At 42.2% G+C, this 26,452-nt stretch overlaps 1 protein-coding gene across 1 annotated transcript in view; it reads right to left on the bottom strand.

The window, feature by feature from the left end:
* Positions 1–26,452, bottom strand: part of ZFHX3 (zinc finger homeobox 3) — a 1,259,585-nt gene that overhangs the window by 376,668 nt on the left and 856,465 nt on the right. Inside the window, 1 exon segment of the mRNA XM_054696960.1 lies at positions 20,198–20,285. The gene's annotated coding sequence lies outside the window, so the exon portion shown is untranslated.

Below are 26,452 nucleotides of genomic sequence, written 5' to 3'. Positions count from 1 at the left end.
GATAGCTAAGAAAAGTAACAGTCTGAGAAGTTAAATGACTTCCTCAGAGGTGGCACCAGGATTCGAACCCAGGATCAGGGCAGCTCCTGAGCAGGTCCTTACCCACCAGGTATCACTACTAAACTATGAGTGATCTGGTGAACAAGTGAGCAGTACTGACTTCCATCAGACCTGCATCCTTTTCCCTCGTGGGTTGCTTTCTCCCTTGAAAGATTATTCAAACTTCTATTTTTTGATGGATTTGGCATAAAGATGAGTATATTAATATTACACATTAAAACATCTTCTTTAAAAGAAATGGAAACACATGTGGAGGGCCCTAAAAGTGCTGTGGGTCCTGGGCACTGTGTCTGCTGTACCTAATGGAGAAGCTAGCTAGCTCTGGTTAGCATGACAGAAAAGCTAGGACTAGAATATGAGATCACGTGATCTCATTTCTATTACAACTTAATCCAGAAAAAGAAGGCGCTGGAGTGAATGGAAATAACAGAAGGAGAGGAACAGGATGGTTTCCAACCTTCCTCATCTTTTTTGAAGGTCACATGACAAGCTCTGTGAGGATTCCAATTCCCTAACTGATGAGTACTGTATGGGCTTTCCCTTAATCAATATGCTACTGTTTAGTAAAAACCAAACACAAAACCAAAAACAACCAAACGACCAAACTTGGGATTCTCAACTGGTAACAACACCTACAGAATGAACAATAATTTATATTCCCAGTGTTATCAGAGACAATATCTACTGCTTGATTAGAATTCTTATCTAGGCTGTTTGGGAAGTGATTCCTTTTGAAAAACACCCCCCTCCTCACAGTAGAAAACTGTAACTCCTGTCCCAATCAGAAATTAGATCCATCTACTAATATCTCTCTCCAACCCAATAATGCCTCACTTTACTCATTACTTTTGGAGTTAGCAAACTAGGGGGCACTCTGAGAAGGTGCAGAATTCTCAAGTTTTGACCCAGACCAATAATGGGAATGAGGAAAAAAAGCTGTTTTTAGTTCCCAAATTGCTACTCAACCTCCAACAAGAGTCTAGGATAAACTGAAGCATGCACCATATTAGGACTTACTATCTGTTTTGCTTTATGATAAAAGTAATCTCACGTTAGCACTGGTTGAATTGGATCACTCACAGGAAGCTCTCTCTAGTAGACCTAACAGCCTGGAGGAAATGTGTGTGGAGATGTTACCAGAAATGCCCTTCTTTTAAGGTCAAGGCTTCGGGAGCGTCAGAAATATCTTTATTACTACAGGACTCCAGGATAAAATGTTTTCCTTCTAGTTTTTAACTCATTCTAAATGGTGTGATTTTACTGACTACTTTTAGTTCACACCACTCTTTCACGACACAGAACACATAGAGTATATAAGCACTCACAGACTTTGGAAATTGGGTATTATTTACTTTCAAAGTTGTAGGGAATGTGAATCTGGGGTTCTGTGAAGATGATAGCTAACAAGAGACACAAGTAAAAAGGTAACTGATAAGCAAATGATCGATGATTGAATGGATATATGAATAGATTAATGGATAGAAAAACAGATAGATGGATAATGCAGACGAATGAATTAATAGACACAAATGGATAGACAAGTAGATGACAGATAATAGAAAGATATTCATAGATCAATACATGGTTAGAAAATGGATAGCTAGATGCACATGGATGAATAGATGACTGGGAAGCAGAATAAATAGTTGATATATAAATGAGTATAGCTAGATGAATGGATAGATAGATGCTAGAGTGATGAATGTATGGGTAAATTTGGAATGAAATTGTAGATAGATGCTAGGGTATGACGACAGCACTATTGCACCCAACCAGAATGGAATACCAATGAAGATAATGACATTTCTTTTCATGCAACTATTTTAAATAGTTTAACTATTTTGGGGAATGCATAGTCTGGAGGCAGGAAATTAGTCAGTCCTGAGAGCCTTGAAATCTCACAACAAACGTCTCAATGGCAGGAAGAAAATACACAGGTGTGCCATGCGTTAGTCACTTCTGCAGCAGCTCCATCATGCTCAGTTCCAGCCCCTCTGACACACATTAGAACAACATGAGACGTGGAGGGCAGACTTCACACACCCTTGGTGATACACACAACTTACTCCTTTTTGCCTCTTCTTGAATTCCAATATTCATATACACCTTCCCTGGTAGTCCTACTCAGGAAGGGCTGGTGCTGTAATTAATTCATGTCACAGGAAGATGTAGTATCAGCAGAATTTATGAGTGGGCTTGGGCTGCTGTGATGAGGAGGAGCACCTCAGCCCGTGTGATATAAATTCCTCTGCTAATTGGATTGCTGGAGCTAATCAGAAGGCAGAAAGGGAATAAAAAAATCCACGTTGCTGCTGTGCTGCTGCTTCTGCTGCTAAAGCAGACAGCTCCTTTCAGGGGATGCTGGGGGTGCTGGAATTGAATCCTCATGCAGAGGTCTTACTCTAGATGCTTATCTCAACGGGGATTGCATCCCTTCTGCTGCCAGCCTAGGGTGAGACAGAGCAATGGGAGAAGACAGCAGAATGATCTCAAGGAGAGTTTACTACTAAATCAGAAAACCATAGCAAATGGTGAAAGGATAGGAAATGGGGCAGGTGGTGGGGGGGAGGGCATCCAGTGCCCTGAAAGCTGGAATGAGGTGCCACTCCCAGGACAGATGAGCATGCCTATCTCCACCTGGAAACATAATTTTAGGTCTAACCTCCCCAGCCAGGACTCGGGACGGGCAGGAGAAAGCCCATTCATAGCTGGTCACTTAGCTAAGACACTCTTGTGCTCACATTCTCAAACATGAAAAAGACAAGGGGAGAATGCACATTCCATTCAAAGCCAGGGCCAAGTGCAATTCAGGAAACTCAGTTGAACTGTCCAGGCTGTAGGCAGGATGAGGAAGAGAGACCAGGTTTGAAGCCTCTCCCCTGCTGGAAAGCCATAGGTGCATTGCAGCAGAGAGGGAACACTCCATCTGTTCCTACCTTTTTTAGATCGTGGGAGTGGGCAAAAACACGCAAGTGTATCTTCAATCCCTGGTCTGCCTTTTCCACCAAAGATACACAGTTCATGCCATCCGGAAGAGTGAATTGTGTGCGTTCCCGGCCATGGTTAGATCTTGGTGGTCTTTCTCTCTTCCTTATTTGTTTAATGCTCTACTACTTCTCCACAGAGGGAAACACAACACATATGGGTCCACCAAGGCGAATGCCCTGCAGTCATCCTTCAATTCCTCTTTCTGCCCCCCCTGTATTGTTTTCTCTGTGGTTCCCACATCTGTGCCCGTTTCTTCTGGAGCCCTCTACATTCGCTAAATCCTTAGCCATGATGAGTTAGGCAGCAAGCCCCTCTTGCACACAACAAAGGCTTCTATTTTTTTTTCCCTTCTATCTTTTGGGCGACACGATAAAAAATAACCCTGTATTTATGCAAATTGCAAAGTAGCGTGTGATAATGAAAACAAAACAGGGCTGGCCCGCAGCCAAGACATGGCGCTGACGGGGGCTCCCGACCATTTGGCTCTTGATTCTTTGGGGAAAGCAGCTACAGAGAAAGAAGAATACAGAACAACCTCGTCACACGCGCACTCACACGCGCACACCCTTGATCGCACGCATTCCGGTACCGTCGTCACCTCGGAGCTGGCCAGAACTGGGATCCAAATGAAGTTCTGCTTCCTCCCACTGCCAGCCCTTCAGCGTCGTCCCCCACGAGCCTCCCTGCCCCCTGCTCCTGATTCCCTTTCAGGAATTTACAAACATTTTCCACAGATCAATATCTGTATTGATTATTCATTGTGAGGGAGTCGTGTGTCTTTGGTGATCCAGCTTGCAGAGACTGCTGCAGGGGGAAAGAAAATAACAGAAGGCGAGAGGGACCCAGCTCTGGCTGGGTCTGCGGCTGTCTGTCGGCGACAGAGAGAGGAGCGGAGGAAGAGGAAAGCCCTGAAGAACAAGGGGATGGACCTGGCGGAGGAGAAAGAGGGAGCAATAGCAAGAAAAAGGCAGCGGTGACTGGACACCTGGGCGCAGGGAGCCCAGTGGCTGGCAGGCAAGCCCTGTCGTGGGTCTGCTGTTCGCGCGCCATGCAGTGGAGTGAGTGGGCTCTGGGCGTGAGGACTGACTCACAGTTTTGGTATCTCCTACGTAAGAGCTTTGGGGGGATTCCTTGGCTTGCTGACAGCAAAGGAAGAAAGCAGCAGCAGTGAGGTAAAACACGATTACTTCCAACTGCCTTGCGGAGGAGATGCAGTCGTTTGGTTGGACTGGAACAGCTTGCCGCTCTCTGATAGCACGCGGAAGGAGAATAATTAAAAAGGCCAGCATCACTTCCTAAGTGAGTAAACACAAAACCGTTCCAAACATGCTCTCCAGCTAATGAGAAGCTGTAATTTCTTATACTTCAAGGCAAAACAAGACAGCGATGGGGCTTGGTGGAATGTGTGTGCGTGGAGATGGGGTGGGGGGCGGGGGGTGGTGGTGGAGATAAATCCACTAATTGTTGGCAATGTTTAAAAAAGGGATTACTGGAAAAGACAGTGAAATGATGACAGGAAAACATCTTGGACCAGTGCCAAAAAAAAAAAAAAAAAAATCGAGGCAAATCAAGTCTGCAGCTCGGAGAAAACACCCCTGGCTCTTGTCGGATGCTCCGACAGGAAATGCCCGGTGTTCCTCAGCCAAAGACGGAATATTGTCTTGGGCGCCAGGGGACAGGATCAGGGATCACCAGCGCGCCCAGAGGAAGGAACCACGGGCATGCCAGGTTACAGAGTTCTGTCATACTTTGAGAAAATAAAACAATTTAAACCAACCTGTCCTCTCCTTTTAATTGGAGCTTTTTGCTTGCTCAAAATTGCTTCCGTCTATTAAAAGCAACCCCTAAATGTGCTTTCTGATAACAGGAGCTGCGGATCCACTGCTCCTCTCCTGGAAGCTGCTGATGTGTTAAAGAAATATGCCGGGGAAAGGAGGTTGAGGAAAGCCAGTGTTCCGTGGATGGGGCTTCTGGCAAATGTGCCCGGTGACTGTCTTTGCATGTGGACCCACCATGTGGGAGCCAGTGCGGGATTCCTCTTCTGTTGTCACCCAGCTGTGGCTTGGTGAGTCCCAAATCAGTCATCACTAGGACGCTTTTAATATAGGGTTTGAAATACACACAACAAAGTGGGGACCCCAAGGAATAAAATGAGCTGGATCTTCCTTCTTTCTGGGTGTTAGCTGAGCTATCTAGTTCTCTTTCACATGAGGGGTAGGGGAGGCTTCTATTTATTTATTTATTTATTTATTTTAGGCTCTCTGGGACTGGAATCTGGTCAACAGTTAAGATGTCCTCCTTCTGATTAACATTTGACTCTTCATGCTGCTTCCTTATTTCCTACTCCTCAGTACTTTGCAAGTTTCCCCAGCAGGAGAAATAGATCGTGCAGAAGCATGCCTGGGAGACCCAAAGGAGGAAGAATTAGCCAGTTTTGCATGATGCAGCACCTCCCCTTGCATTTCTTCAGCATTCAGAGACCTGGGTCTGACATGTTTGTGGGTGTGTGTGGTGGCATTAGGTGGGCTGTGTGCTTTCCTGTTGTGGCTCTGTGTCTCTTGTGTCTCTCTGAGAGGGAGGAAAAGAGAGTGAAGGGGGAGCAGAGGGAATGTTTGGGTATGTACGTAATTCATGCAGAGAATGTTCAATGCTGCGAGGCACACAGCCACCCATCCCTGGACACGGCTGCTCTGGAGGCCTGTACAAACCTGATCTGAATGTTAAATGCAGGAGATGAAATTAGCATACTAACCAAGGATGTCAACCCCTCCTTGCAATCAGTAAATGGCCGTCTCCTCTCTAAAGCCGGCACCGCCATGCGCGCCAGCCACTTAACCATGTCCTCTGTCAGGTCCTTTTTTGTGTTTGTTTTTTTGTTTTTGTTTTTTTCATGAAAGACTGGAAATTCATTAATGAGGAGGGAAGGAAGGGCTTCAAGGGGCTGTAATGAAAACAAATGATCCTCTTTAAATCTCATGACGGCCAAAGCCAAGGGGCGGGGGCTGCTTTCTGCTCTAGGACTGGAGAATAGGAAATTCCACAGACAACAGACCACTTGACAAGAGCCCAAGAATGCATTGCTTGAGAATTCCTTCTATGTGGCAAAGACCAGCGTTGGCCAGAATGTCTGTGTTAATAAAACTTAGAATGAGCTTTATCTTCCTTACTCTAAAGTGTGGTCTACCAGATGTCTTTCCATTCCGTCACAGGTTATCAAAGTTTCTTGACCTTGTGAGTGTATGAAGAGCCTTCTGGACCCTTTTGGCAAATTGCTTCAGCTTTTGAAGTAATACAACTTTTTCTCTGGGGCTATACATTAAGCTTTCCCAAAAGGAAATCGTTGCTTTTAATTTTTAATTTTTAACATGCAAAGGAAAAGATCTGACTTCCACTTCTGAGGAGCCCCAAACTGAAGGAGACAGAATGCTGCTGTCTAAGAGCTGAGAATTAGGCACTGCACTTTAATTATTTGGCCTGAGAAAAGTTTGCTTTCTTTTTTTTAATTTTAGCTACTGTCTCCTCAGTAAGAAACCTCTTCCCTCCTATTATTTTACAGTGCTTCGGCTCTAAACCAAGGGTCATACACTTTGAAATCCCTAGAGAACTGTGGGCAGCCTGAGGAGGCAACAGGGGAGAGTGGGGCTTGGGATGAACTGGACATGGAGCACTCACTTTTCATCCAGGGAATAAAAGCTCTGCCTTGGATTGCCTGATTTTCTAGTTTTCTAACAGGTGGTGGCAATCACTATGTTTAAATAGAAAATATTTTTGAAATATTGGCCCAAATATATTTTTTAACAACCACTGGATCAAATACAACTTATTTTTGTGAGGATAGTTTTGGTCCATAGCACACCATTTAGTAATTCTTGATTTAGTTAAAAATACCCAGGGCAGGTATTTTTATGTTTTAATTAAAAAATATAGATACTAGCAACTACAAATCAAATGTCATGGCAGTGAGTGTTTTCTTGGACCAAGAGGGATGTGCTAATTTACAATGAAAGAAGAGAGGGAAGTGGATGTCCACAGCCCTGCTCGCCATATGATTCTTAGCACCTTGGTAGGCAGGGTCAATGCCATTTTTATCTAAAACAGCGATCCCCAAGAAAGCTTTTCACCAAAGGTAAAAACTGGGAAGATGAATGTATAGAAAGAAATGTACTTGCATGTATATTTTTTCTATCTTCATTCACTTCTAAAATGAGTGATTAGCCCTATTTAACATTCAAAAAAATTAAAAACTTTTGTTTCCTTCTTATCCGTCCACAGAATACAATGTCTCAGCTGGGTAGAAAACAGAGATAGAAATCTCCAGAAGATAGATGTCCTGTCTGTAGTTTGAAAGAAACCTTCTGAAATATCTTTAATAGAAGTCACCTGAGAAAATGGTGGAGAGCAGCGAGAAGGCCCCTCTTTTCACACCATTGTACTGGGCTTTCCAATTCTCAGGGTGCTCATCGCACATATTCTTCTGTTTAATTCTCACCACAACCAGTGATACAGGCAAGACAGTGGTTAGCTTATTTTACAGCTGAGGATACTCAGGCTCAGAGAGGCAAGGGGATTGCCTAAGGTTGAAAGCAAGTAAGGTCTTGCAGACTTAATCTGATGCCATTTTATTATTCTCCATAGGTTCTCAGAAAAAATACCCACTTCAGAGACCCTGACCTGGGCTTCCTCTATCCTTGTTCCTCTCTCAACACTCCACTTCATCCTTCACTGAGGTTTGCACCTTGCAGTCCCTGTAATTCATAGTCAGGAGCAATTAGCAAATGTTCCCTGCATTCTGCCAGCAATTCAGAATCATTGCTCAGTTCCAAGTGGCAATGGCAGATATGCTCCTGAACTTTCCATTCCCTACTTGTTCCTATCTTCCTCCTTTCCCAGAAAGCCAGTGACCCACATGCTTGTCTATGTTTGCTCTGCCTTTATTTTTTACCCATTTGCATCTCTCCATGACGCACTGTGCTTTCCTTTCTACTTCCCCATTAGAGCTACTCCAGGTGATCAGTGACCAGTTAAACTGTGCTTCCTTCCCTGCATTGTCAGCTTTCATTGACCACTCCAGTCCACTTGACACTCTTTTCCTCTGTCACACTTGACACTATTCTAGACTAGATTATCGCCTTCATTTAGGTCTGCTCCGCCCCAGGTTTCATCTCAGACTTTTCTTCCTATTTTAATCCCTTAAATATTAATGTTCTCCAACAGGGTTTCTGTGGTCTTCTCCTATCCCCTACTATATACACTTTGCTTTGAACAAATGTAAGCCCTGAATTCAATAGCCACTGATAACCTGACCATCAAATTAATCAGGCCAAGCTACTTTCCCAAGTCCAGTCCCAGACATCTGCTGCTGCTGACATCTCCTCAGGATGGTCCAAGGCAACCTCAACCCAGCATGCTCTAAACTGACCTTGTCGTCATCTGCAAACCTGTTCCTCCTTCTGCGTCCCTCCTCCCTCTTTCCTCTCAATGCCAAGTGATCTCCAGGTTTTTTCGATTTTACTTTCCTAACTGACCTCAAGTCTTTCTCTTTCTCTTACTATATTCCCACCACTCTTCTCTTGCTTTTACTTCACTAGTGGCTTCCCTAGCAACCCAACTGCTCTCTTCATTCTCCTAGGAGTCTGGCCACAATGCATCTCTGTACTAGTAACTGTCCTAGAGAGCGTGCACCTCTGATGATTTGCTCCCTCTAGGAAATCCTAATTGGCCTCCTCATGACCGGGTCTGGCCTCTCCCCAGCCTTCTCACTTGAAACCCTTTCATTTCCCATCTGTGCTCTCAGTCTCAGCCATACCCCACCGCTCTTTTGTAGCCTTTATGGCTTCATAAATGTCTCCTGGAATGTTCTACTTTCTTCATTTACCCAACTCCTTCTCTGTATTCAAGACTGTTCTGACCAGAAGTATTACCCACCCTCTAAGTCTTCCACTTTGGGTTATATATGCTGCCACAGAAACCCCAACCTGCTTCCTTCTCTCTTGGCATTTACCCCACTTTTACAAAGATCAGGTTTTCCTATTTGAATGTGAGGCCTCTTAAAGCAGGCCTTTATCCCTGTATTCCCAGCATTCAACATAGACCCTGGCATATAACAGACATTAACAAATTAATATTAGTGTTTTTATTCTGAGCATCACAAATACTATATTTTTAAGCCATAAGATCACAGACCCCCCCAAATAACCAAGCTGAGGGAAATATAGCAACCTTTCCCATTGTGAAAAGAGTTTTCTCTGGTACAATTCTCACATCAGTTTTTTGACTTGTGTCAGGTGAGAAATGAACACTGGGGTGGTCTTTAGGTGTTTGCTGATGTGGGAGAAACTTTGGAGTTAATTAGAAGCTCTGGCTAAACCTGAACTTCCTTTGTGGGGTTCCTGGGAGGAAACAGTAAATTAACAGTTCAATGTTACTATTAGAAAAACGGCCTGTTTCTCTTAGGTTATGCCTCAGGGAGCTTGTTCTCCTTGCCATTTCTAGGACTTTCAACTGTCCTTTGACCTGGGTATATATGCCACCTTTGACCTTCCAGCAAACATGGAACCTCTTGAGGAGGAAACTGCTAAATGTTTCATTTGCATATCTTCCAACAGCAGTAGATTCTGGGGCACACAACTGAACAGCGACATAAGTGGGAACGAGAATAGTTTTCTAAGTGCCCATTTTTCAAAAAATGGAAAATGGCATGAGTAGTGCCTGCTGCACTCCCGAGACAAATATCTCTAGACATCATCGGTAATTCCTAAATTTGCAAATCCAGGTTGGTTCTTAATATTCATGGTAGGTAAGTGCTATCAAGTCACCACAGACACCAAGTTAACAAATACCAGACCATGACTCCAAGGGGAAATACAAGGTTACATTCCTGCAAGCCTCTTCCCACAGTATTTTCCCCTGATCATACACAGCCCTGTTTTATCTGTGTCTCTATCTAAAGATACCTTATTTAATATCCATTGTTAACTCATTAACATTTAACTCACGGCCAAGAGCATGAAGTTTATCTAATACACAGGCTCTCAGTCACATCAGCCTCTTTTTCACTCAGAACACTGGGCAGCACTTCTGCCTTGTGCTTAGGGACATTTTAAACAGGGAAGTAAAAGCACAAGGGAAGAAACATGGTGCTAAGACAACAGTGAAAAGAACACTTATTCACAGTATGAGAGTTCCAACAAAGCAGAGAGATGCCTCATTCACCCTCACCTGGGCGCGTGCAAGCTGGATCACTCAAATCTTTTCCCTCTCTGTACTCGTCCACAAACAATGATGAAAGCACTTTAAGTACTGATTTGAGTGTTACAAATGAGTGTTAGCGCACCAGTACTGAGAGTATGCAATCTACGAATAGTAAGGGTGGACTGTGCTTCTAGAATGCATTGATGAAATGGGAGAACTTTTGTTTACTTCCAAACAGAGGTTATGATGGCCTCGTTCATAGAGCAATTCTGACTTTGGAGTCCATACTTGAAAGATCACCTTTACTTTTTTTAGCCCTCTTCACGAAAGTAATTGCTACTCACTAGTAATAATTTACTAGTAATAAGTAACTGATTGTTTGGGATGGGGTGGGGTATTTTTCTCAAAAAAATAAAATTGCTTTACTGTGACAAGAGGCAAAGGCTGGTGATTCAGTGAGACCTCATCACCAGTGGGGAGAGGCCCCCCACTGACTGCCCCTCAACATTGATGATTCAAAGGTGGCAGCAAAATGACTGCTAACTTGTGTTAAGTATCTTTGCCCATATGAAGAAGATTTTACATGACTGCCTAAACAGTTATTTTAGGGGCTATATCTGGTCAATTTTGGCTCATATATGCATTTATATTTCATATTGTAAAAATGTGCTCAGAAATTCTTTATTATCTCATTGAGTCCCATCCTGTGGCTTAGAATGGATACAGGACTCTAAGAACACTATGCTACACTTTCACACAAACCAAAGACACAGACATGCGAGTTTTAGAAGTCAGGAAATGGCACACATCTGTGAGCAGTTCCAGGTTTCCCATCCAAGGCTCCTGGCCAACAGTCCTTGTAAGAGCAGCCCTTTGGCAGGGGTGAGAAGCTTCACTGGCTGACAGTGGTCATTTGTCCCTTAATTAAAACCCAGAGTTGTGACCTTCAAGGAGAGAGCTGGTCTACGATGGTCCATGGAGATCCCAGAAGCATTCTGGATAGCAGGCACTGTAGGTAGCATTTGAGGACTACTGGGGTATGCTCCTCTCTCATGGAGAGGTGCTAGGAGAAATGAAGCTTGGTCCTTAGTCACAAATTTGTGAGGTTTATGTTACAAAGAAGAAGGTCCCCACGCAAATTTGGAGCTGTGGGTACAATGTTCAGGGAAAGAAGTCTGAGGGTAAATGAACTAGGAATACAGAGCTGGTGTGTCTGGGTTCCTATATAACCAGCTGGGTCACCAGCACCCAGTTATACCTCTTATTCAAGGAGGGGAGGTGTCTTTCACAGCTGAACAGATGTCTTGATTAACCTATACTTATTGTTAATACCACTTAATTTATTTAAGAGATTAAGAACAAAAGAGTCATAACCACATATTTTCCTTTTAAATGCTTTTATCTTAAAGCAAGTCTTTAAGTATGACATTTCTAAAATATGCAACAATTTAAAGTATACTTTTCCACTCTCAAAACTTCCAACTGACTTCAGTTCCTTGATAACTGCATTTCACACAAGAGTAATTCTAAAATTCATTCTTGATAGGTTGAGAAATGGTAGGTTAGAAACATTTTCATTATATAATATTTAGTGCTTTCAGAATGGAAGATATATCCCTTTATACTAAATTGATGTATATGTATATTAGCTTCAAGTTTTCCAGGCACAAAGTCTGAGTGTGTGTGTATATGAGTGTATTTAATATGTCTCTGTGTATATAAGCATGTGTGTGTATGTATGTAAGCTGTGTATATAATGTGTTTCTGTGTGTATTGAGGCATGGGCATGTCTGTGGTGAGCCAAGGGAACCGAAATAGGTGTCTGCACTCCATGCTGAGGATGCTGTAAAATAAAGGGGTCTATTCATCAGGAACACCTAAGGACAAAGATGCTACATGACATCCTGATGTGGAAATGAATTTTTTTTAATTGAAAACTATATTTTTATTCCAAAAGACTCAGTAAGATGGTACTTTAACTGTAATCATTGAAATTTAAGGCCCTGAACAAAACCCATCCATGGTGCAAATCTATTCTCTGGCCCAGAGCCCAAAGCATTTTCATTAGATTGAGAATTGGATACAATTTCATTCACTTTCAGCTTTTGCTGCTCAGAATTTTGTTCTTCAGAGACAAGCTAACAAGTGTCGATGGCCATGTTGGCCTCAATAATAGGTCTCTTTTCCTTGAATGATCTATTTCAGTTGCATTATTACCATTTAAAGAAGGCCTTGTGCTTACAGACATATTTTCAGTGAACGTATGAAGAATACTGATATTTCCTTACATAGTTTGGCCTCTGCAGTTAGTAGCTTATTTGGAGAAAAAGCCCCTAACCCGTTTTCTACAAGCCCTTTGCAAAACAGAGGCCACCAAAAGAATTTTCTTCAGCACTTTGTTCTTGCTGTTACTAAAGGTTTTGTCCAACTGTACTAAAATTTCTTTATATTTTAATTAGAATTTTGTGGTGGTCTTTTTAATAATTAGTACTGAAATAACAATTAAAAAAAGATAACCCACAGAAAAATGGGCAAAAGACTTGAATAGGCATTTCCCCCCAGCCCCCAAGAAACCCAAATGCTCAAATTTATTGGCTTTAAGGAAATGCTAATTAAAACAACAGGAGAAACTACTTCACTGTCCACCAAATTGGCAAAAACTAAAGTCTGACATGGGTGAAAGTGAACAATAGGAACACCAGGACAATGCAGGAAGGAGTGTGGAGCTACCACTTAGGAAAACTGGTTTTGCACAAGCTAGTAAGTTTGAAAAGATACATATCCCATTGATACAGCAACCCCATTTCTATAACTTAAAGCAGTGGTTATCAGAGTGTGGTCCTCACCCTTGGCTGGTGGCATTAGCATCACCTGGGAACTTTTAGAAATGTAAACTTTCATATCCTACCCAGTTCTACTGAATCAGATACTGTGAGGGTGGAACCCTACCACCAGTGAATCCTTTGGGTGACAGCAATGAGCTCTCAAGGAGAAGAACCACCTGAGAAAGATATGTGAACAGGACATATGCTAAGAATGTTCACAGCAGCAACCAGTTATCTACTGAGAATACTTTGCATTCTATTGGTACAGTGGAATATTATAACTTAATGAAAAAGAATGTATTCTGGGAGGACTCTTACAGTGTGTTGAGAAAAAAAAGCAAGATACAAATAAAAAAAAAAAACAAAAACCCGGGGCCTCCCCTGGTGGCTCAGGCGGTTGAGCACCGCACTTTGAAGCTGTCCACAGTCTCTGCAGTGCCAGTTCGATCCTGGCCAGCCAGCGAGGGTCCCACATGATGTGGCAGACCTTTCTTGTCTTGTCCGCTGCTCCCCTCAGCAGTGCATTTCATCAGTCTGCCTGTTCTGTTTCCCACTCTGTCTCTGGTGAATCCTCTCACCCTCCTGCATATCTGGCCTGCACCCTGGTTCTTGTGTAAAATAAATAAATAAATCTTAAAAAAAAAACACAAAACCCCGAAGAAAAGCAAGTTAATGATTACTACAAAATCCTGGAAAATGGCTACTGCTGCTGGAGATGGTAATGGCCCAAAAAGACTCAGGGTGGGGCTGGAGTTTCTGATGAATTAGTCAGATTTCATGCCTTGACATGGGAGGTGATTACACACTCGTTTGCTTTGTGAGAATATTTTAAACTCTATTTATGCACTCTTTCAAATATGTATTACATTTTACAATAAAAATAAACTATCATATTTACCAAAGGTTTTCAATGCTGCTACTCAAGTTAAATCAAATTATAGCCTACCTACCATCACAAGACTGTTTCATTCTCCTTTTCATAGTGAAAAGCTGTGTATTCTTTTATATCATTACTTTTGCTATTACTCTTTGTATTTTGTCTTCCAACTAGGGAAAGTTAGGGACAGATTCTAAGATGATAATTTACATCAGTCACAGCCCCTTTCTCTCCTTAAATATGTGGAGGAGCCTTCAGGCAAACAGACAACTGTACAAATTCTCAGTCAGCCGCTTGATGCCACCTACCTGATTCAAGGTTCTACTGCCAATTGCAAGTGACTTTATTTGCACCCTCCTAGTGATTGCTGTTAGGCTGAATGAGGGCAGGGTTAGGTGGAAAAAACCTAGTAATAGTGAAAGTACTATCACTCATTGGCTTTTACATGTCAGCATCTATGTCGAAAGCAGAAGGTACTTTTCAAATATTTGTGAAGCCAGGTCCTGATATCTCTTTTAGTTCAATTAAGAAAGGTGGACTTTGCCCCTAAGGATATGAGGATCACATCAATAGCCATTTACCACTTCCTCATATATGATAGCATTCTTTCACCAACAGCAATAAAAACTTGAAGACACATACATAAAAACATACATAAAAACATGCATGTCATATTACAATATATACCAAGGATGGAGCTTTATGCAGTAGGTATTCATAAAGACTAAGTTGACATAGCAGGTCTGTCATAAAAAACACACGTCAGAAATAAAACTATAACGATAAATTGCCATACATTTTCGGTGTCCTGTGTATGTGTGTGTGTGTGTGTGTGTGTGTACTTTGCATACCAAGTGGTAAAAACATATCTAAAACAAAATTTGCCATTGTAACTGTTTTCAAGTGTACAATTTGGTGATACTAATTCTATTCACCATGTCAGGCAGCTATCTTACGGATAATTTTAGCCTTCATTTTAATGTCTTCATTTGTTAGAATTACATTCACATTTCAAATTACTTTTTGGAAACTTCTTCTAATGCAGCCCCTCATTTTTCCAATATTTTGCCTTTCGTCGTCATCTTTGCCAGGTCCTCGGTCTCATTCACCATCTGAGTCACAGATGTCCTTCTTGAGTGCGGGAATCAGAGATTTCTGACTTCAAAAGACTCTCTTGCCTTCTTCACTTTGGCTTACAGTTGTCCAGTAATAGAAGGCACTATGTTGAAGTGTGGACAGTAAAAACTCAGAAAAAAAGTCTATTCTTGCCAGGGAAAATGTAGACTCTGGGTTTCAGGATCCTCTGGGACCCATCATGGGTTATCTGAAGTACCCAAAACTATTAGCCTGATGTCTTAGTGGAAGTACTCAAGATATTAATTTACCAGTTGTGTGTAATTCCCAAGTTAGTCTCTCGTGCCAAAGAGTGAGTAATTAAGCTGTGCATAATGTCATGCTGCCAGTGTGGTATGACAATGAGGATGACGATGGCAACAAGAGCAAGGATGAGCACCATGCGGTGCCAAACATGGCCCCCGCCTCTGATGTGCATCATCTTACTTTGTCGTCTTAATAATCTGATGACCTATGTTCAATTCATTTTTTTTTTTGATAGAAGGGGAAGCCAAAGCTCAGACGGGGCAATGGTATTTTCAAAATGATGGGGCTTGAACCCATGGGGAAGCTTGGCTTCAAATCCTGATCTTAGAGCCTTGATCATAGCCACCAACCCATGACCCCTCTTTAAGAGCAAAATGCTCTCCCTTCATATCCCTGCTGGGGTGAAAAACCTTTAAGAATAGGTTCTGGACAAGATCACACACACACACACACACACACACACACACGCACACGCACACGCACACACACACACATATGCACGCAGTCCTTTGTTTCTCTGGGGATCAGTGAGGGTGTGGGAGGAAGCTAAGAAAATTAGCCAGTTAGTAATAAGGGATTTGAAGCTGTGGCAAGATGCAAAGGGTAAGTGAAGAAGTGTAAGTCTGAGAAGCAATTTAGAAGAAGTGACCTAAAACTTTTGCAGAGCACACAGTCAAGTTCCTAGGCATGTGAAAGGAGAGTATTCAGAGCTGAATCAAAAGCAATCAAGACAGACTTTTGGAGGAATATTTATATTTAGAGCCAAGAAGAAGAAAATTCAGAAAAGATATGTTCAGAAAGACATGGAATGAGCTAAGAGCGGCAGGGCCTGGAAGCCAAGGCAGGGGAACATTTGGAGAATGAGGACAGTGACAGATAAGATGAAAGGCCATGGAAGGTGAGACCCAAAATGAGGCTTTAGGATGGGCAACAGAGACCCGTGGGAAAGCACTTTAGTTGTGTCCTGGGGGAAGACAGGAGTGGGGCTGAGTGTCTGATGTGAAAGTGGGGGGCTACAGCAAGCATAAAAAACATCTCAAGAGGTCTGACTATGAAGGAAGGAATGCATACACAGAGTTCAAAGGGATACATAGATGCAGGGGAAGCTTAGTTTAAGATAAAAGAGTCAATGTCTACAGACCCGAGGGAGAATCCAGTGGAGCAGAGTGAGAAACTGCACGGTAGAGAAAGGGTTAACTACTATAACCAAAGTAGGGGGGCAGAAATCAAGTGAGAGAGTCCAAAGAATAGGGAGACACTGGAGAAACAACGTCTTTCTCCAACAGTTAAAGAAAGGAAGAGAGGAGGAAGAAAGTTCTGGATATGGAGATGGGGAGTGGAGGAATACTTAGGGCGCTCATATGGGAAAACCATGCAGAAAATGGAGGTTGGGCATGTAGAAGCTCTTAATGAAAGCACATCAGGGTTGAAATAAGCATAGTGAGACATGAGACCTGGCATCAACCGAAGGAAAGTGAAAGATACGGAAGGGCAGAGGCAGCCACCTGATGTTGGATGGCACACATCTATGGTGGACCCCTTGATCTTCTTCTATGACTCTTTAAACTGCACAGGTAGGTATGGAGCGGATATACAGCAGGAGCAGAGGGTACCACTCACTCTGGTTTGGGAGTCAGAAGATGAATCAAACAGTGGAACAAGGGGTCAGGTTCACTGAAGAGCTGTATAGGAAGGCAAGAGGACTGAGAGGAAAATCAATGTCTGGCCTGATGACCCTGGGGGTGTCCTGCCCAGCTCCCCCTTTATAAAAAGCTAGTCTGGGAGCATAGTTGATTGACCACTCCAGTTGTCTTTGCTTCCTTGAATTCACCCAGGATTTGTTCCAGATGAGGCTGCTCCCAGGCTGTTCCAGGGATGACTGGACGTGGTAGGGGTACTAGAACTCAGCCATCCTGCCTGCCTGATTTATTCTAAGACAGAATGTTTCCTCATGGACTCCTCATTAGCATGAGCTTTTTCTCTGACTTTTGCATGGTCTAAGGTTCTTCTTACCCAATCCTTCCTTCCCTCTCTCCTTTCATAGGTGTTAGAGTTGCCTGGCGGTTTCAAGGTTCTCCCTGCCTGCTTCTCTCTTGCTTTGTACTCCCCAGACATTTCCCCCAGTGAATCTCTTGCATGTCTAATTCTGTTTTAGCTTCTGCTTTTCTGGAAGTCCTGAAGTGACACACTTGAAATTTCCATTATTAGTGCAGCACCTAGTGACTGCAAGATGTAGGCAGTGAGGTGTGACTACAAAGATGTGAAGGTTGAAGTTTTTAAGATTCTTTTCTGAAATAATTACAGACTCACAGGAAGTTGCGAAACAGTGCAGAGTCCCCTGTGCCCTTCACCGCCCCCCCCCCGCCTCTGATGGTAATATCTCACATAATTAAGACCAAGAAATTGGCATTGATATAATATTGTGAACAAGTTTAAATGACTTAGTAAAATCAGTTTCTCATTATGTTTCTGTCCACCTCATAGATATATTGATCTCATCTTCGTTGCAAAAACCCATTCAAGTCACATTTCCCTTCCAAGTCAGCCAGCAATGTAACCACAAGATGTAAAAATAAATCTATGGGTGGAAAGACAAAAAGAAAATGGCAGATGCCTACTATGGTAGAAGTCTCCATCCATCCATCCATCCATCCAACCATCCATCCATCATCTATCTTTCCATCCTTCCATCCAAATTTGGTAAGCTTTGCCTAGGGATCTGTGGAAATACACTGAGTCTAATATATTAGGATACTGCCATCAAAATGGTTGGACTTTGGGACTGACTCACCACACCTACGTTTGGGCTCAGATGCAATAAGGAACCAAAATATGTAACTGTTTAAGGGACAAAGGATACCTAGATCTGTCCTACGATCATTTCTACATAGATAGTAATTCAACTGGTAGCAAACTTATGCTCAATGGCTAGGATCAGGCCTTTTTATGAGTCATTGTAAAGCGCCAAGTGCAATGACATATACTTCATAAATGCTAAAAAACAACAAGCCAGTGAACCTACAAGTATTGGATTCAGTATTTGAGACATTAAATCCAAGTTATGCTGTTCAAAAAGCAAGGCAAACAAATAAATCAACCCCAAATCAAATAAAGCCCACATCTGTGCCAGGCCAGCAGTGGGTGTTGTCTGGAACGCTCTTTATGGGCGAGTGGTTCTCTCATGAAGGGGCACTTGTTAGTACTTTACCTGATACATCACTCACAATGTCTGGCCTGTGATTTGGGAGGAGAATTTTATATTTGACCCTCAGCAGACAACAGTGATACTATGTTCTTAAAGCTCCAATTCCCTTTATTTGATGCCAGAAAACAATATCCACTGAAGCGCTGGAGAAGAGCAACAGTCACCCACTGAGCAATTAGACTGATCCTGGCGGGGAGTCTCTGTAGGCAGTACTGGGAGACCCTGTTTGGATTTCAAAGCCAGGATTTAGTTTTCCTTTGAGACCTAAGTCTCCTTATGGGTGCCTGTGATTCCTTGAAGGTTTAGGCAGAATCTAGAGAGCTGAATGTCACATATCCTGAACTGGCAAGAGCAGCTCAAGCAGCCAGCACATTTGAAAGCTTCTATGAATTCACAGTCCAGATCTCTGACCCTAGTCTGGAGCTGTCCGATTTTGTATCTCAAGTGGGGGGCCCTTTGCTCCAGGAGTCTGCCATCTTGGTTCCACAAGCAAATGTGAGTTACCTCAACCCACAGCCTCTTAGTCATTCCATAGTGTGGACATTCTTGGGGTCAAAGCCCAACCCTCTATGGCAAAAGACTGACAGCAAAAGCTATTGCTAAGAAGAAAGTGACACAGACTGACAAGATTACATTTAGGATCCAGGTTAGGAGGAGATGAAATTGTTATTTCTGAAAGATTTTACTCTCCTTCAATTGCAGCCAATGAAAACACAGCCAAGGGGCCTAAGAGATCTGGTCAGTGGAGTGGAGTGGAAGACAGAGCCAACTGGGAAGACCCAGAGCCAAGAAACAGAAGGTAAAACAGTCCTCGGATGCCAATCTTGTGAATTCCACGAATGTAAGATGTGCCTTGCTTATCACATCTTACAGAACTGAATGTCTATGTAAACACAATGATACTTTCAATGGTTGTGGCAGTGGTTCCCAAAAGTTCTTGTTCATACAAGTCACCTGGGGAGTTTGTTAAAAAGCCAGATTTCTTCTGTTTAGCTTCAGAAATCCTGGCTCAGAATATCTGGAAAGGGACTTGGGAAGAGATCGATCCACCCACCTACTCACCCACCCATCCATCTTTTTAGCAAGCACTCCAATGATAGAAACAGATGGACTGCCCACCATTCTTTGGGAGTCATTTCTTCAAATCAATGTTTTTCAGTTTGCATGAAGGTGCAATATTTAAAGAATTTAGAGAAATATCTTCAAAATAATCTCACCCAAATTTCTCTTTTTACAGATGAGGTAATTGAGGGGTTACATAACTCTCTCTAGGTCACCCAGACAGCTTCAAGGAGAAAATTAGGACTAAAAGCAGAGTCTCATCAGTGTCTTTGGTTCTCACTACACTGTTTGCTGTGGTGATTCTCTTCTCCCACAAGTCCTGTTGGACCTCTCACAGAATGAAAACCAAGAAATTTACATTGATATCATATTAACAAATTCATATGCCTTTGTGTAGTTTCTCAATCTGTTTCTGTCCATGTCAAAGATATACTGATTTCATCTTCATTGCAAAATCCCACTCACGGAGCAGTTTCCTGCTCCTAGGCACATGAGCAGAAAAGTGGAACATCTCTGGAGCACTGTAGTAATTTTTATACGGTGATGCATGCTTCACCATTGTCAAAGTAAGCATTAGATTAAGTAAGTTCAGAAAGAAGTGGTACTTACACACTCTAAAACTGATGGTGAAGAAGATAGCAGAGACTCAAAGTTGTCCTCGAAACAGCCACAATGTCTGGGTTCCCCAAATCAGCGCCTAAGGTAAAGCAAACAGTAAAGAGTTGTAAGAAGTTCTACGTATTCCTTACACTGCACTAAAAGAATGGTAAGTGTCAACCACAAGCTGTGTGAGCATCAAATCAGAGCAAGGTGTCATAATTAGGCTTGCTATCTTTAGTCACACCCCCTACTTCACTTTGTGTGGCCATAGTCAGTTGAAGCTGTAAAATTCTGTGTCTCACCAAATTTTATTTTATTTTTTAAAAAGATTTATTTATTTTTATACAAGAACGGGGGCACAGGCCAGATGTGCCAGAGGGTGAGAGGATTTGCCAGAAAGGGAGAACGGGAAACAGAACAGGCAGATCGACCAAAATACACTGCTGAGGGGAGCAACGGGAGAGACAGGAGAGGTCTGCTGCGCCATGTGGGTATCTCCATGGCCAGTGGGGATCGAACCCGCACTGCAGAGGCTGCGGACAGCTCCACAGTGCTGCGCTAAACTGCCTGCGCCATCAGGGAGGCCCTCACCAAATTTTAGAGGTGCTCTGACAAGGGCCACTAGGAGACTAGCCCATGTCATCAGGGGTACTCTGAGATGGGCTCAGAACATTTGACTCACTTCATTTTAAAATGAAAACTTGAGGTCTTGATTTCCAATAAATAAGAAAGTGGAGACGTCATGCCAAGAAGGGTAAATATGTGAGAAAGTTCACAAACTATAGCCTTCTAAAAAATGCACATGAAAAGTGCATGTTCATCTGCATTTTGCTTTCACATGTTTTAGACTTTTTTCTGTTGAATGCATAGTTCTAGTTCTTTTACTTTCATTAATGTATTATAATAAGTAGACCACAATGTATGTACCCTGAATTCACTTTCGGTGGACACGAAGGTCCTCTCCCACCTGTCACTATTACAAGTCGCACTGGCGGAAACATGGCCATGTGTACACCTGCACACGCATGAGTGTCTGTCTAGGATAGAGAGCTAGGAGTGGTGGGGTTTCTGGGCTGTAGGATGTGCACATCTTCAACTTTATTAAATATTGCCAAATCGCTCTCCAAAATGATTGTACTAAATTACACTCCCTCCAAGAGATTATAAGAGTTTTCATTTCTTTACATCCCTGCCAACGCTCAGTATTTTCAAACTTTATAATGTTTGGCAGTCTGATTGGAGTGAAATAGCATATAATTATTGTTTCAAAATCCTGTGTTCTTAACCACTACTCTTATTGTCTACACTTTTGGAAGGTTCAGTTATGTAAAATGGAGAAAATACCTTTGCCTACTTCTTGCAGGAGTAATAAATTCTTCTGGTGTGATGTGTGAATGTATTCTGTAAATATCAAGTGCCACTGTTGTACTTTGGTGGTGGTGGGAGAGAATGTTTGCATGGTTTTATAGCAGGCAGCCTGACAAAAACCTATCAAAATTTCAAATGCACATATATTTTCTTTTAACTTAAAAGATCATCTCAAAATCACGGAGACATGAAAAGAGTGAAAAGAATTCCTGTGACCCCTATTGTCATGCTATTAACATTTTATCACATCTGCACTCAATTTCTTCTCCTACTCTTCCCTCCCCCTTACTCTTTCTTTGTGTATGTGGCTATATGCATCCCTATGTACACATAAACGTACACTAATTTGCCAATGATTTTTACCTCTGAAATTTTTCGAAAATCAAAGTCATTGCTATTTAACTACAGAAAAGCTGCCCAAATCAGGAAAGTAACATGGACATAACACTTATGTAATATACCAGTTTTATTCAAATTTTATCTAGTGTCATACTAAATTCCTTTGTTGTGAGAGAAAATACTTTTTTCTCCTCTTCTAGGAACTAATTTAAAATCATTCATTGCAGGTTTAGACATATTTACCATGGAGTAATTCTTCAATCTTCTTTGTCTTTCAGGATGTTTCTGAAGAGTGCTGGTTAGTTATTGTATGGCAAATTTTTTGTTTGTTTGGTATTTCCTTGGAATTAGATTCAGGGTATGCATTTTTAGCAAAATACCGCTGAGAAGATGATGCATCATGTAAGTGTTCACTTGGCATGTTATTGTGATCGCTTGGTTATGCTGGTGTCCTGTTACTAATTTTTCCCTTTGTGATGAATATGTTTCTTTTGGGGAGCTGTTTTTGAGACTATAGGAATATCCTATCTATGTCAGTATGGACTCTTGGGTTAAATAGATAGTACCTTGTTTCTATCATTACTTAGTATAATTTATAAAGCATATCTCTAATTCATACACAATTATTGTTATTTTACTTAGTTGTTTCATGCTTGGTCAGTAGACATCCCTTCAAGCTACTTCTATGTTACTTTGATGTGTGCCTATTATTCTTTGCACACTTTCCTGCTGCTTGGCATGAAAGGATGTTCCAGGTTCATATGCTATCTTCCCTGTTCCTGGCCCAGAACTAAAGCATTTTCCAAGGAGCCTGTCTCCTTTAAGAGGAGAATGATATTTAGACACCATGATCTGGTTGTGTTCTGTGTCACTGGTGCACCTAATACTTGACCCAACGATTTCTTTTTCAGGAATTCCTGCAGCAGATATACCCACATTTTTTTTTTTTGTTAAAAGATTCATATACAAAGTTATCAATTACAGTCTTATATGGAACAGTGAAAGATTAGACACAACCTAAAGGTTCATCAACAGGAGACTGATTAAAAACACTATGTAAATCTATGTTACAGAATACTATGCATCTATAAGATACTGAGGAATTAGTCCCCAATATATTAAGTTAGAAAAATCAAGATGTAGAGGGTGTGTTTATATTACCATTTATGTACCGAAAGGGGAAAATTTATGCACACCTCCATATATGCTTGGTCTGTGGACACCATAAATGCATAAAGTAGCTCTGGAAAAATGTAAAAGAAACCAAAAATAGCAATTGTTTGTGGGGAGGGGAATTGGACAGCTTGGGAAAAGAGGGAAGAGCCTTTGCTATAAACTTTCTGTACCATTACATGCCAGGCCATAGGAAGTATTTAAAAATTTATAAGATATAAAATAACATTTTAACATAGGATACTAATTACTAACTCAAATATTAGAAGATGAATTTCTAGGCTTGCTAAAGGTTTAATTACAATTTGATCATTATCTCTTAGTACAAATATAAACAATTTTAAGATCATTCCATGAGTGAACTGCTGCATCTGTAATATGGGCTGCTGCTGTCATGTAAAAAGGTTTGGGTTTATCTGTAGGAGAGGAAAGGCCATGTGGAGTGGAGACAAAGTCCCAAAGGAGGACCTATTAGACCAGTCATCTAGTCAACCACCGCTCCAGTCAACCCTCCAGCAGAACACAGAAATCAATGGAGTTGGTCCAGACCAAAAGAGCTGCCCTAGAAGTATGGTTATCCCAGTCATCCAAAGAACCATGAGCTAAATAAGAAATGCTTGATGTTTTAAGCCACTATATTTTGTAATGGGTTGTTATGCAGCAAAAGCTAACTGATGATGAAACCCAGTGATGGCCTCTCTTCCATGAGGCTGCGTTTATAATTAACCTGTAGGAAGACTGGGATGAGACCAGCTCTCCACTAAGCTTGACTCTCTCCTCCCACCTTGTGTTGCCCGGTCCATGTCCCTCTGGTCCCAGGAACGCTCCTGCCTCTGCCAGGGACCCTACACAGAGAGAGGGACAGCTCCATGTCCTCCAGATTCACCAGTCATAGCTCCGCAGCAACAAAAAGATTGGCCTGGGCCCAGGGAGCTTCAGTGTCCTCCCACCTCTTACTCTTCAGACTCCGGACCCCTGTGTCTGTTGTGAAATTATTTGTGTAGGATTACAAGGGAAGGGGCTTGGCTGACACTAGCTGGGAGATGCTAGGCAAGAGGGGAAGAACATCCTATAAAAGGGAGAGCCAGGAAGTGATTTTCTTGAGTTACATGATGCCAAAGTTTTATTCAAAATCCTTCTTGTCTTTTATTTTTCCTTCACTTGGTTTTCATTTACTCACGTCTCTCTCTCCCCACATCTTCATTTCCATTACATTTCATGCCTGTGTCCTCCACCCACTCCCCCCACCCTGATACTTGCATCTTTTAATTTTACTGTTTTACAACTTTCCTCCAATCTGCCCTCATACAGGTGATTCTAGAAATACTAGGCTCCTGACAAAAGTCACCAGATTCTCCAACTCAGAATCTTAGGAAGTTCTGTCTTCTCTTTAAATCAAGGAGGCCATGTGTACCCGGTGAAGGAGAAACCTGGCTCTGGAGACAAAGTTGGAATCATTGGGAAATTGGAAAGACCAAGGGGAGGAATCTCATGGAAGTAAGCTGGGGCCAGCGTGGCTGTAGCTTCTTTCTCAACAGTGAGAGACCCCTCACTCCTAGCTTGGCGCTGGTGCAGCTATCAGAATTCCATCATCCTTGAATTGCACCATGTTTTTCTGTGAACAGGAAGCCTCCTCACTGGGCTCTTGGAAGAAACTGAGGTGATGTGACAATGCAGGTTGGCAGAAAGTAGTTGCCACCACTCCCACCAGCCTGTGGGGTCTCTGGTACTTTCAAAGGGCACTTTAAAAGAGGAATGAGGACACTTGTGATCACTATAGGAACTCTGGTCTGCGTTCTCCTCAGTCCTTGTGGAATTTCCCTGGTCAGTTTTCTGTCCCAGAGGAGATGATCCACATTAGTGGAAGAATATGGTTATTTTTCTGACTGACAACCGAAGAAGGTAATTTTCATTTATTATCTTGTAGTCCTTATGGGAGTTGATGTTTGCTGGCCAAAGGAACAGTAAGAGCTCCAAGGACAGTCCTGAAAAGGCAAATCACCGCTGGGTGTGGGGGTTGTGAGTTACTTCATCTTCCACCAGAAATTTCCCAAAGCTAACTGATTTTTCAATTGCTAACAGAGTGGAGGAGACCTGGCAAGCTGTGGAGTCAATTTTGAAAACAAAGCACTTGTTCTGGAAGCAAAGGGATTGAAGTTTTTCAAGAGGAAGATTTAGCTGCTCTCCAATTTATCAACATGTGACAGGGCAGTGATTACAAATGCAAACGTAACCTTTAGGTCCTCTAAGCATAGAGAATACTCACAGCTGGACTTGTTGCTGTTGTCAACCCTCACCCAGGGGGCAGTTCAGTCTGGGTTTTTCCTGAATTCCAGTGTTTTAATAAACTTATCATCATGAATTTTGCATTGTTTTTTGGTATGGGGGAGTTTAAATATTATGTATTTTAAAGAATGGCTATACATTCATTCTGGAGACCTATATACAATATCTACACTTTCCCCATTTGAAATTCAAGAAACATCTGAACATCTAGGATGTGTCAGGCATCATGAGAGAGGTTATTACTTAGAATTTTCTCAAGGCTCCCATGAAGGACTATTGCTCAATGTTTCTGCACTTTACAGATGCAAAGACAGATTCTAAGCACTTAAGGGGAATGGTCAGGATGATCTGGTTACCAGGCAGAAAAGAGACTGGAATCCTGGAATTTTGACCCTAATCCCACTATATCTCCAGATACCCCTGCAGCTGAGTGCTTGGTAATAAAAAAGCAAGATAAATATGTTTTGCAGTTTGACAGTATTTTTGTGAAAGTCTTAGGAGAGTGGTGAAGTTAAAGAAGGAAAAAATATCAATGACACGAGATTGCAGACAGGGGAATGGGTAGGAGGAGAAGGGGCTTCTGATCCATTTTCAATTCCATCAAGCAAACATTCTATTTAAAGAACATTTTTCCATTCAGTTTGAGGAATACCAATACTATGCTGACTCTATTCCCTTCTGCCTGTGACTGGGGAGTGTCATCTTGGGTCCAGGGACACCAGGCATTGGGGGCAGTCATATCACTTAATCTGAAAAAACATGCGGCTTCCCCATAATGGGCCCACACTACAATGGAGCAGTTAGGTCTCAGTGGGGAGAATGATTCTCACCAGGTCTGGGAGAAGCGGAATTTGGCATGCAGCGGTCCCTGATTCATGATGAACCAGGTTCAGATCTGTATTTATGCAGCATCCCAGGCTGGAAAACAGGACATGCACTAAAATACGGGGCATCTCACACCCCATCACATGCCAGCAGATGGCAGCTTCACTGTTACAGGGTGCTTTTCTCTCCTGAGCTCTGACCACCTGCCATGACACCTTTGCATCTGGCATCCCTTTTGTCTGCCAAAGTTCTCCATCAACAGGCTTGATCAGC

This window comes from Talpa occidentalis, unplaced genomic scaffold, assembly GCF_014898055.3.
Source record: "Talpa occidentalis isolate TD23 unplaced genomic scaffold, MPIMG_talOcc4v2.1 talOcc4.17, whole genome shotgun sequence".
In the NCBI taxonomy this organism is placed as follows: domain Eukaryota; kingdom Metazoa; phylum Chordata; class Mammalia; order Eulipotyphla; family Talpidae; genus Talpa; species Talpa occidentalis.
Note: the sequence above shows the minus strand (reverse complement) of the source record. Positions and strands in the feature narration are given on the sequence as shown.